Raw genomic sequence first — 13,052 nt, 5'->3', positions numbered from 1 at the left:
TGAAATTGGTCTCATGTCACTAAAGGATATGAATCATTATCTCCAGTGAAAAGTTTGATACTTTTCTATTTCTTGCTTTAAAATTAAAGTATTCCTGCTAATAAGCAGTCTGTAAGTATTAGTTTTGACTATTAGGTGTTCTACTAATTTCAGTGTTCTCAGTACTTTTCTCATTCTGATTTTTCATTCTAATTTCTTTGGGCCCAAGATATTTAGTGCTATTCCACATAATATATTTTCTTATTGTCAAGAATATGACAATAATGAACTTGAATTTAAATTAACTTTGACCAGTAAATACACATGAAAAAGCCTCAGCTTTGGTTTGACAGAATTATGTAAGTATTGTGTCACAATATAATCATTTTAAGTGTTATATGGATCCACTAAAATTACCTGCTTTGTCTTTACAAGTTACAAAGGCCACCTACAATGGCAATTGATTTTCCAGGTTAAGGCAACTCCACCACAAATTAGCTATATAATATTGAACAAATTACATTAAATTTCAGAATGTCTTTCTCCCATTAAAGGGAGATAAGTTTAGTATGTATCTCACTATCATTCTAAGAATAAATTAATTGTTATTTCAATGTAGTATATTTGTCAAAAGGTCAAAATGCTTGTTATTGTATTTCTATCATGTTGGCACTATAATAATATCATGTTGGCATAATAACTTTTTTCTAGTTAGATGTGTTTAAGGCTTTTGGAGTGACTAAGTCCTAAGAGCAATACAACAAAGTACCTCTCTGCTTTGATTTTCACTACTGCTGCTCACACTGCTACTAAGAGTATCATCACCATTTCCTTTAAGTACCTAAGAGAAGTATCCTAACATGCTGTAAGGTATAAAGGTATACAAGTACATATATATACATCCCTACATACATGCATATATACACACACACAGATGAAGACATCTGTATGAATATTGTTTTTCATTTCTTACTTACCAATAATAAAAATTAGTTCTCACTTCCAGAAATGGTAGGTTAGGTTATTCAGACAACCATCCTGCTTAATACCATAAACAGATACATGAAAGACATCTTTTTGAAATCATATGGTATTTCAGAGAATAAGGATTTACCAACCACAGTTGAAGTGAAATTCAAACACAAAGAAGTAAACACATGTGGAAGCCACTTTTACCTAAGTACATTTGCCAATTTGGGAAAATTGAAATTTTGTTTTGAGAATTTTATGAGATTAAGGAGACAAAAATGAAAACTCAGTATCTAAATGAGTTGAGGTAGTTTAATAGAAGATCCTATCCCCCCAAAAACAGCGAACTAAAACCCTAAAAGCATAGACAAACAAGTACATTATCTGAAATAAAATCCTAGAGGATATATTTAGGCAGTAGAAAAATGAATTTGTGAGGATTTTCTCATACACAATCAGAAATGAAGAGCATAGAAAGGACTAAATATTTGGAACTTCTGAATTACAATGACTGTGTAAAATAGTAATAAAGTGTGTGTTGGTTTCTTAAAACAATTTAAATCTATGACAAAATATATATAAGTGGGGCAGCAAATAAAAGCGTAAGTAAAAGTACCTTAATATTCAATGTGATGACAATGATTCATGACCTAAAAATATGGAAATAGTATGCATTATAAGTGTAAAATTAGTGGAGGAGAAATTTGTAATGATTGAAAAATAATTAATCTCAAAAAAAGCACAAAGTCACAACAATCAGGCACACAAAAGATAACAGATTGGAAATTCTAAAATGGCATTAATTATATTTCATAGAAATGAAAGGCATATATGTCAGATAGAATTTTAAAATTTGAACACACTTCTGGTTTCCAGCTCTGACATGTTAAGACCTTGGAGGTTATTGCTCTGCTCCTTACAGAAGAAAAACAGCTGAACAAATTGAAAGTCAACTTTTCTAGTATCTGTTAGAGAACTGAGGTCACAGGGCAGAATGTCATCCTAAAATCTGGAAACAGTTAAACCAGAGAATTAGTCAAGATCAATCTTACCAGAGAGATATAGCCAATATCAATCTTATCTAAAACAGGAGACCTGAAGCCATAAGCTGAGAGAAACACATGGTGACTGTGACCACATGCTGGAAGCTGAGCATAGACTAGCTGAAGGAAACTCCTAGTCATAGTCTTATGAAGGTCCTTATACTTTTATGCATCTTAATTCCAGGAACCCCACTAGTTTCTGAAAGCAAAGAACCAATAAAGTTATGCTCTTGGCTCTGACAGGAGGGAAAAAAAAACTCTATTAAATATTCCCAGAGACATCACCATATGACAGGCTACTCTGGAAAAGACTTTATCAGAGCCTTATCCCACCTGGGGGAAGGGAATCTCCTGGACTCAAATCCCTTCCCACTTTCCAAATCTCACATAAGGGGAGTGGAAAGCTAAGAAACCCTAATGAAGGTCAGAACCCAGGAGCACAGGGCCACTGAAAGAACTGAGAATTAATTATATGATTACAGGATGTTTCCAGTCCCCCATACTTTACCACCACATAAACAAGACTCCAATATAATACCAGTAGATTACAGTGAAAGGTTCTAACAGAGAGTGTCTAGGGAGCAGTTTTTAGGTAACTCAAAGACAACAGGGAAGTCAAAAACTATAATAACAGAGGAAGCTGAGGCCACTGGCACCTACAGCTATAGCAAATGTTAACCAAAGCCCAACTCTGAGCCAAATTACCATAAAAAACCTCATACTGAAGGTCTATTTACCCCAGTTCCAGTTACACAAAACATAGTCTTTGCTTTTCAACAACAAAATTTCAAACCAATTGTATGACACTGAATAAATAATGCAAGCATCAGAACTGCACTTAAATATGACATGGTTTACAATTATCAGAAAGGAATTTAAAATAACTGTGCTTAATATGATAAGGTCTCTGATGCAAAAATAAAGAAAAAGAAATACTAAAAATCAGGAACAATGTAACAGACATGAACACTGTTTATGGGTGTGTCAGTAGGCTGGCCATAGCCAATGAAAGAATCAGTTAGCTGGAAGATATGTTAATAGACATCAATAGAAAGTTCCCACACTGATGTGCAAAAGAAAAAAGAACTAAAAACAGAATAAAAAGAAAATCCAAGAACAGTGGGATAATTAAAAAGGAGTAACATCTGTAACTGAAATAACATAAAAAATTGAAGTAATAAAAGAGTAGCAGGAAAGAAATATTTGAACTAATAATGTCAGAATTCTCCAAAATTGTCAAACACCAAACCATAGATCAATGAAACAGAATAAAGAGGCCAGTTATAAACCCACACATATATGGTCAACTAATATACAATGGGGTAAAGACAGCCTCTTCAACAACTAGTGTTGGAAAAACTGGACAGCTACACGTAAGAGAATGAAACTAGATTATTATCTAACTCCATATGCAAAAGTAAATTTGAAATGGATCAAAGACCCAAATGTAAGTCATGAAATCACAAAACTCTTAGAAGAAAACACAGAAAAAAACTTCTTAAATATAAACATGAGCAACTTCTTCCTGAACACATCTCCTCAGGCACCCCTATGTTCATTGTTGCACTATTTACAATAGCCAAGATATGGAAACAACCTAAGTGTCCATTAATAGATGAATGGATAAAGAAGATTGGTACATATACACAATGGAATACTATTCAGCCATAAAAAGAAAAAATCCTGCCATTTGCAACAACATGGATGGAGCTGGAGGATATTATGCTTAGTGAAATAAGTCAGGTGGAGAAAGACAAATACCAAATGATTTCACTCACTTCTGGAGTATAAAAACAAAGTGAAACAGAAGGAACCAAAAGAAAAGCAGTAGACTCATAGACACCAAGAAGGGACTAGTGGTTACCAAAGCAGAAGGGTTGGGGATGTTGGTTGGGGAGGGAGGGAAAAGGGGATTAAGGGCCACAATAATTCACAATCACAATATAGGTAGGTCACTGGGATGGTAGTACAGCATGAAGAGTACAATTAATGACTCTCTAACATTACTTAATTGATAGACAAGGACCTCAGTGGAGGGGGTGAGGGCTTGAGAATATGGGTAAATGTTGAACCGCTCGTTTGTATATGAGAAACCATCAAAAGATTGTATCTATGATACTTTAATTTAAAAAATCCTCAATTAAAGCAAGATGGCAATAAAAGTAGAAAAAATAAAGCAATGAATAAAAGACTGTTACAGATATTGTATATATTATCTCAATATCCACAACCCTTTAAATGTAAAAGCTTTAACTACAGCATTAACAGAGATTGTCAGTGTACATTAAACAAATTAAAAATCAAAATATATGTTGTCTACAAGAAACATTAATTATAAAGACACTGATAAGTTAAACTGAAGAGGTAAAGAAAGATATACCATGCTTAAAGAAAAAAAGAGTAGCTATAATCATTTCAGAAAAAGCAGACTTCAGAACAATGGAAAATATCAGGCTGAAAGCAGACTTGGCATAAAGGTATTAATTTCCCAATGAGACACACTAACACTTAATATGTCTGCATATTAACATGTATGCAAAATAGGCAAGGCAAAAAATGATAGAACTTCAAATCAAAGTAGACAAATCCAATATTAATGTCTTAGAGTGGAGCTCAGGAATCTGCATTTTTAACAAGATTCCCAAGTGATTTGTATGTCTTTTAAAGTTTAAAATACAGTTAGTTGGCTTGTCAAAACAAGTGTGCTAAAGTACAATCATAACCATATGCATTGATTATTGTTATATACTTTATTGTTGCAATGATGTAACAATGAGAGAGAGCAAGAGAGAAAGACAGAATATTTTGATGGAGGCCATAATCAGTCAAGTGCACTAAAGGATAGAAGAATCAAAATGGGGCAAGAGAGAAAGTGAAAAAGACCAAAAAAAAGGATACTTCAACTCCCCTCTTTTAGTAACTGATAAATAAAGCAGGCAGAAAATCAGTAAGGTACTAGCTGACCAAGTAACACTATTGATCAAGTTGATCTAATTGGCATTTACAGAACACTCCATCCAGCAACTGTAGAAGAAACACTCCTCCCAAGCCCATGTGGAAATCTGGTCACCTTCTGGGCAAAAATCCCATCAATTAAACATAAAAAAAATACAAATCATATAATGCTATTGTAAGACTAATGGAACTCCAAGATACATCAATACAAGAAAGGTAGCTGAAAAAATACTCAATTATTAGAAGATTAAGCAACACATTTCAGAATAGCATTTGTATCAAGAAGAAATCTGAAGAGAACTTTAAAAGAAGTTTTGAACTTAATGAAATTGAAAACACGATTTACCTAAATTTGTAGGTCACAGTGAAAGCAGTTACGTAGAGGAAAATATATAACAGTAAAATGCATGTTAGAAAAAAATCTAAAGTTCATAATCTATACTTCCACATTAGAAAACAGAATGATGATCATTTTAGGCCTAAAGCAATCAAGTGAAAAGCAGCAATAAAAATAGGAGCAAAGCCAATGAATGAAAAACAGGAAAACAACAGAGAAAAATCAATGGAACCAGAAAGTTGTATTTTCAGTGAGATCAATATAATTGATAAACATCTAACCAAATTGAATAATAAAAAGACATAAAATACTAATATGAGAAACTGAAGAGTGAATCATCACTAACAGTCTTATGCACATTAATTCAATCTCATGAACACTTAATGGACATTAAAAGGACAATAAATGAATATTAAGGCCAATTTTATATCTACAAATTTGGTGATGATAAGAAATGGAACAATTCCACTGAAGATACAAACAGCCATAGTTTTTACAAGGAAAAAGGTAATCTAAATAGGCCTGTACCTATTGAAAAATTGAATGAATAATTATTAACCTTCTTCGAAAGAAAATCAGTCCTCGATAGTTTCATAGGTCAGCTCTACCAAGAACTTAAGGAAGAATTGGAACCAGTTCTTACATGTTTTAATAGAAAAATTTAAAAAAGAAGGAGCAATCATTGCCTAACTTGCACTACTTTAATATCAGAAACAGATAAAGGTATTACAAGAAAGGAAAATTGCAGGCTGATACCTCTCATGAAAATACATGTAAGAATTCTCAACTAATGCAACCAAGGCACACTTATTCTACGTGTACAATGCTGGTTCAACTTTTGAAAAGCAAACAATGGGATTTACCCCATCCATAAGCAAAAGAAGAAAAATCATATGATATGTCAATTGACAGAGAAAAAATGCATGTGAAAAAATCCACATTAATTTACAGTGATTAATGTCAGAAAACTAGGAATACGGTGACACTGTGTCAACCTGGAAAAGAACATGTATTCAACATCATTGTAATGGTAATAAACTGTTACTTTCTTATCAGAATTTTAAACAATGGAAGAATGTACTCTTTCATCATTCCTATTCAACAACATTGAACATGGCACTTCTGACTGGCAGGGCAAAAATGCAAGGAAAGAAAATGGAAGGCACGCAGATTTTGAAGTGTTAGGCAAACAGACAGAAATGAGCGGGATGAAAAGGAGCATGGGCCCGCAAAGATGACTCAGGGAGTTGCTCAAATAGAGCCAGAAAGCCAGAAATGACTCAGAGGGTTGATCAGATGAAGCCACAGGGGCCAAGAGTGACTCAGGTAATGTCCAGGGACCCCTCGATCAGAAACATCAGAGGCGCAGGCACAGCACAGCTCCTGTCCCTATTTCACCAATCAGAACAAGCCTAGAGAGCTGACAGCTGTCAATCAAGGACCTCTCTGCCCTGCCAAAACCACAAAAAAGAAGCCTCAGAATGAGCAGCCTGTCTTAACTTAGGCAGACCTGCTTTGTTACTCTGTGCAGAGTGTATTAAAACTTACTTTGTTTTCTTGACTTTGATCTCTTGTCTCATTATATCTGACTTCCCTACGACACCGAGCCGAGTCCTTTCCTTCCCAACAGAAGGAAGAAATAAAGCTGTATTTGTTCACAGATGACATGATTGTCTATTTAGAAAATTTCAAAGAATAAAAAAAAACCCTAGAATACATAAGTACACGAAGTTATGAGATAAATGGTAAATATACTTAGAATGAGCAATTATAATATGGAATTACATTTTAAAAAATCACTGCCATTGGCAACAGCAATAAAAACCCAAATACTTTTACATAAATCTGATTATAAGATCTCTAAATATGTGCAGATTCTATGCAGAAAACTACAAAATCTCTCTAAATAAATGGAGAGAGTCTCTTCAGAGATAAGAACTGATACTTTTACAATGTTACTTTTTTCCAACTCGATCTACATATTCAATGTAATCCAAATTCGACACCTGTAAGCTATTTTGCAGGTGTTGAAAAACTGATTAGAAAATTTACATGTAAAATCAAAACATGTAAAGTAGCCAGCACAATACTGAAGAAGAACAGTTTTAGGATTTACACTTCTCAATTTCAAGAATTAATAAAGCTAAAATATTCAATACAGCACGGTATTGGAGAAAGGATCAACATATAGATTGATAGGAAAAATAAAGATTCCAGATTAAACATACAGAGATGTAGTCATCTGAGTTTTAGTAGAAGCAAAGGCAATTCAACTGAGAATATTTTTATTAAACATATGGTGCAGGATCAATTTAAGTGTATATGAAACATGATAAGGTATAAGACACTGATATTACACCTTTCACTAAAATTAACTCAGAAAAGATCATGCAACTAAAAGTAAAATGTAGAATTATTTTTTAAAATCCAGAAGACCACACAAGAGAAAATCCAAGTGGCCTCAAGTTTAATGATGAGTTTTTGACACATTATCAAAAACAATCCATGAAAGATTAATAAATTGGGGTTTAATAAAATTAAAGCTATGCTACGAAAAACTCACTGTTAGAGATTGAAAAGATAAGCCACATTCTGGGAGAAATTACTGACAAAACAAACATTTGGTAAATGACTTTCATAAAAAGTATAAAAAGAAATCTTATATTGACCTTTAAAATAAGAACAGAATGTGTATGTTGGATGCAACCTAAACAATACTTAGAGGGAAACTTGTAGAACTACATGTTCTTACTAACAAAGAGAAAAGATTCAAGTAACCACTCAGTTTTCACCTTAAGAAACAAGGAAAAAGACATGAAATTAAGCTCCAAATAGGCAGAATAAGGGGAATTATATCAAAACATAAAGCAATGAAAAAAAAAATGAAACCCAAAGATGATTTTAAGTAAGTCAATTAAATTGATATACCTCTAATCAGACTAATCAGAAGAAAAAGGAAAGACACCAATATCAGAAATGAAAGTCATATCACTACTAATTCTACAAATATTAAAAAAGGCTAGTAAGGAAATATTATGAACAATGGATGTCACAAAATAACTTAGAGTTAAGTGGGCAAACTCCCTGAAAGACACAAAAGACCTAAAGTACAAAACTCCCTTGGTAAGAAATAGATAACCCGAATAGCACCTTCTCTGCTTTTAAAAAATAGTTTCATTATTATATGTCAAATCTCTCAAAAAATATGAATTGTCCTTATCAGAATAAACCTACCAGTTTACTACCAAGCTGGAGTCAGTTCTAACAGATTTTATGTGACCAGTAATAACTCAGTGATTATCATCAGCTGAGAGCAGCACTTGTGAAATTAAAGGAAAAAAACGTAAGACTGTTAAAAGATGTCCACATTTCTGTTGCAGTAATGGAGAACATGCCAAATTTTCATCAAACTATCTTTGGAGGTGAATTCAACTGTAGTCAAGAGGTTAAAATAAAATGGTAATAGTGACAGAAGTGTGAAGTGTTCTGACTCTAAAAATAAACAGATTTGATAGAAGAAACGTTTTTTTCACCTGGAAGGAGGCAGTCTGGACATACGGGTAAGTTGTGCAGAGATTTACCTTTGGTTATTTATCCCAGCATGTAGGGATCTGAACCATAAAGATAATGCTCATTCCGAGTATGGGAAAGCAAGGGAAGGCACAGACTGGGTTCTCATCTTTCTTTCCAAGCCACAAATAAACTCTAATGCTTCCCCTTCAGAAAGAAAGGCCGCTACACATCATTCAGCTACTTAGGATCTGCTAGAGTCTAGTTCAGATCTGACCAGGCTGGAGAGAAACAGACCTTCTGTGTAAAATGGGTCAAGGTTGAATATAAGAAGCTCACATAATATCAAAGGAATAGAACAGAATCAAGAATCAGTGACCCAATTTAGGCCAAAAGATTATAAAATTGAGAAAAAAAATGAGAGAAGAATTAGAGATGACCAAGAAGGAATCTCCAGTCGAATAAGTAAGTGCCTTGTATTATCCTTACCTGCTAGAAGAGCTTTTTGGGAGCAAATTTGCAAAACGCTACCAATGTTTAATCTCTGACAAAGAAAAAAGCTTCCCCTAACCAGAACTACCTTAAAGTGAACGTAGATCCTTATAAATGTAAGGAATCTGGTTCAGCTGAGATCCTAGATAAAATTTGATGAGAGCCTTTTCAATCCAGATAAAAGGAAAAAAATTAAAATAAACTGAGTTCTCGGCTGAAGGTGGGTTAGAATCCAGAAGAGACTAGAAAAACCAAGGAGAGGGAAGATAGCCATGCAATATGCAATGTGGCCCCACAAATTTTCAGTAAATTTATCAAAGTTAATGATGCTTGTCTTTATTAGGTTTTATTACTTTTTTTATTTTTTCCCCTTCCTTTCTTTAATGGAGAAAACTATGTGAAGAGTGTTTATGTAGACCTCCAAAGTATAGAGGGGACTCAGCTGTGTTTTATAAAAAACAAACACTCCAAAGATAACATTTCCCTCAACAGGTACCTTTGGTATTACTGCAGATAGCAAATATAACTTATGAACAATCACAATATTCATATAAGAATATTCAAAATTTAGTAAACCCCATGAGTTGATTTTCCTTTGTTTTTAAAAACAATTAAATGGCAAATAATATTTATATTATACATTCAATATGTAGTTACTGAAATTATGTTATTCATATGAACAGTTTACTTTTATTTCACAAAATTACTTTTATTTATGTAGTCTACTACATAAATTATTATAAGGAATTTATATCCTATTGTGCACATTTATGCGAATAAACAAATGGTTAATGCAGTGATATATATACAGATTTGTTACACTGAAAATTAGTGAAACAGTATCTTAACACACAATTGTTTATTCTATATAATACAAATTCTGAAATTTATTTTTTTAAATCATTATTCATGTAGTAAGAGTAAGAAATAAGTCGGAAGGAAACAAAGAGAACATTGACCAAAGTCACACAGCTGCTCAGATGTTGTAGGCCCATGTAATTTAAATGCACTTAAATGAAGAATGGCTTTCCAGATACCCTATTCATTAGAATAGTTTGGATCTTGAAATTTATCCTTTTGCAAGACTCAGAATGAGCTGTAAATGCAGCATTCCAGGACATAGATCCTTTAGGATTCCATTGAAGACTGACATCAAACATAATTGGGTCCTTTCATCTCTAACTTAAGAAAGTGGTCAGATTTTCTATGTCACTTGAGAGTTGACCTATCTTTATATATCTTTACTAGGGGTTACTTTGTACAAAATACTACCTGCAAACTTTTAACTAAACACCTAGAGAGCAATATGCAAGTTATAATTAAATTGACTTTCTACATATGATCAATTTTTTGCTGAGACATTCTTCTTTTACAAAAAAAACATGTAAATAATTTTACTTTTACATGATTTTGACCACTAATACAAAGTATACAGTTTAACTTTGGAAATAAAATCTATCTTTAATCCCATTCATAATGGTTCTAAGACATGTCTACAAAAGTAAATTTAGATTTTAAAAGTAAAGATGTCAAGGAATTTCAACTACTATAAATTAATCTTGGATTTAGTTTTCTTCTCCAGTGTCACTGCTGTATATACATTTAATAATGTTTAGTTGCAAGATGTTGCATTTTCCAATATTATTATGATGAATATATGTAAACTTTGTCAACATTACTTAAATTATGAATAATGTATCTAAAGCAAAGTGATATTTTACTAAATACCAATTCACAACATATAAATATGTATGAATTTTAACCTGTATTTAAAAATGTCTAGATGTCTTCTGGTTTCTATTCAAATCAAAAACAAATGGAGACCAGCCTTGAACATTCCCTGAGTGGAATAAAAACAATTTAGTCACACAAGTGAAGCTCAATTTAGCTTATTTTGCAAGACTAAGTTGACCTGGGTCTCTAATCCTATTTGTATCTACTTGCAAAGTTCAGAAATCCACCACCACAGATTGTGTAAGGACTACATTCAGGCCTGTGGCTGTATGGGCCACTCAGGAGATTTCAACAGAACACTTGATGATGTCATCAAAGATAGTCCAACTACAAACTAGAAAAATCCATCAAACTAAAACTACAGTCCTCATTCCACCATCTAAAGATGCTCCAAACTCAAATCTAGAAATTTTCTCAACTGGCTATTCTCCACATTCAGAAACCAAATTTATAATTTGACTGAAATATTAACCTTTGCTTTTCTTTTGCTTTCATAAAAACTCTAGTTCAATTATCAGGTTGCTCACACCATAGAAGTTAATTTAAGTGGAAGCCCACCTATACCACCACCTTCTGAAATAAAACATCCTCATGTTCATGTATGTTTGTATCAGTAATGAGGGTATGTGATTGCCAGTGCATCACATTGTGCCTATGTAAATAACTCAAAAAAAATTGGAACCCCAATTATATGTTATCCAAAACATTGTAAATTGATTTAGAAAGGTCGAACCTGAATCTTATAACCCATTGGAGTTATTTAATTCATTCAATCTTGGCTCCTGGGACTCTGCTTTGGGGAATTTTTCAATCCTTGGCTGTTTTTCTCCTTATGGTAATTATATTAACCTCTCTAAGATGTATACTTTCAAGGGTTTTGAGTGCCTGTTGTCAGCCACTCACAGACCAAATGTATTCATCAGGATGGGACAAGTGGGTGAAATTAACAATAACCACATAAATGAGCCTGATGATTCAACTAATGGAAACAGAACATGTGATTCTTTGGCATGACTACATCAAAAGTGGTAACCGAGAATTAGGCTATCCTGGTGGTCATCCTCTCAGCCTGCTAAAAGAATGACCGAAAGGGGAGAATTGTTATAATCAAACACAAATGGAGACCAGTCTTGAAAATTTCTTAAGCAGACAAACCTGTTTAGTCGCACAAGTAAAGCTTAATGTAACTTATTTTGCAAGAAACTGAACCTGAGTCATTTCTTGCTTATGCCTCTGGAAATCATAAACAAAATTTGAACTGTTCCCTAAAATTGACAAAGAGAACCACTAACCAATTCCCTATCACTTAAGAACATTCTAATACTGTCAGCAATCACTGTGATAATCAGGAATAAACAGTCACCACTTTCCCAGTACATAACCTGCTTTAGGACAATACACCCCCGAGGCTCAGTCCACATTTTGACTTGAGTGCTTCCATTTCCAGAACGGTCATTTTGTTGCATTTAAAAAAAAATTTTTACTCATTTTCTAATAAACTTCTGTGAGTCATTGGTTTTATAACTGCTATTTCTCAACTTTCGACATTTCCTATTCCACGTGTACCCAGCTTGAAAGTCTCTACTTCACAATACCAAAATGCTCAACAGACTGAAAAATTGACAGCTCTTCTTGGATTCATAAGAAAACAGAAGACGTAGCACAAACTTTTACACCCAACACTGGAGAGAACGGCAAGAAAAGGAGTCTTGGCTTACCGGAGCGGAAGCTAGTGACCAGAATCACCGAAGCAACCAGCGCCAGGGGCAGAAGATCCGAACTGAAGTCAACAAATTTCAGGAGGCTCATTGTGGACAAGTCTGAGCATTAAAAATTCCAGGGGCACCCACTCATAGGGTCCCCGCAATACTGTGAGATTTACTTTCAGGAGCTTGTTCAGGTTCTGTCAGTTAAGTATCAGCCAAAAATCCTCTCAGACTTTTGGCAGGGGAAAGGGTGAGGGAACCCCTTGAAATATCCCGAAGCGCTCTGCTCTTCTCCCTAAAGCCTTCCTCAGGGGAAACTGGTTCCCC

General features: G+C 33.8%; 1 pseudogene; it reads right to left on the bottom strand.

Moving 5' to 3' along the window:
- Nucleotides 1-12,828, bottom strand: part of LOC130682661 (UBX domain-containing protein 2A-like) — a 167,133-nt pseudogene extending 154,305 nt beyond the window's left edge.
- Nucleotides 12,829-13,052: the final 224 nt, after the last annotated feature.

The sequence above is a fragment of the Manis pentadactyla genome, chromosome 2 (assembly GCF_030020395.1).
Source record: "Manis pentadactyla isolate mManPen7 chromosome 2, mManPen7.hap1, whole genome shotgun sequence".
In the NCBI taxonomy this organism is placed as follows: domain Eukaryota; kingdom Metazoa; phylum Chordata; class Mammalia; order Pholidota; family Manidae; genus Manis; species Manis pentadactyla.
This window is presented reverse-complemented; position numbering and strand designations above follow the sequence as displayed.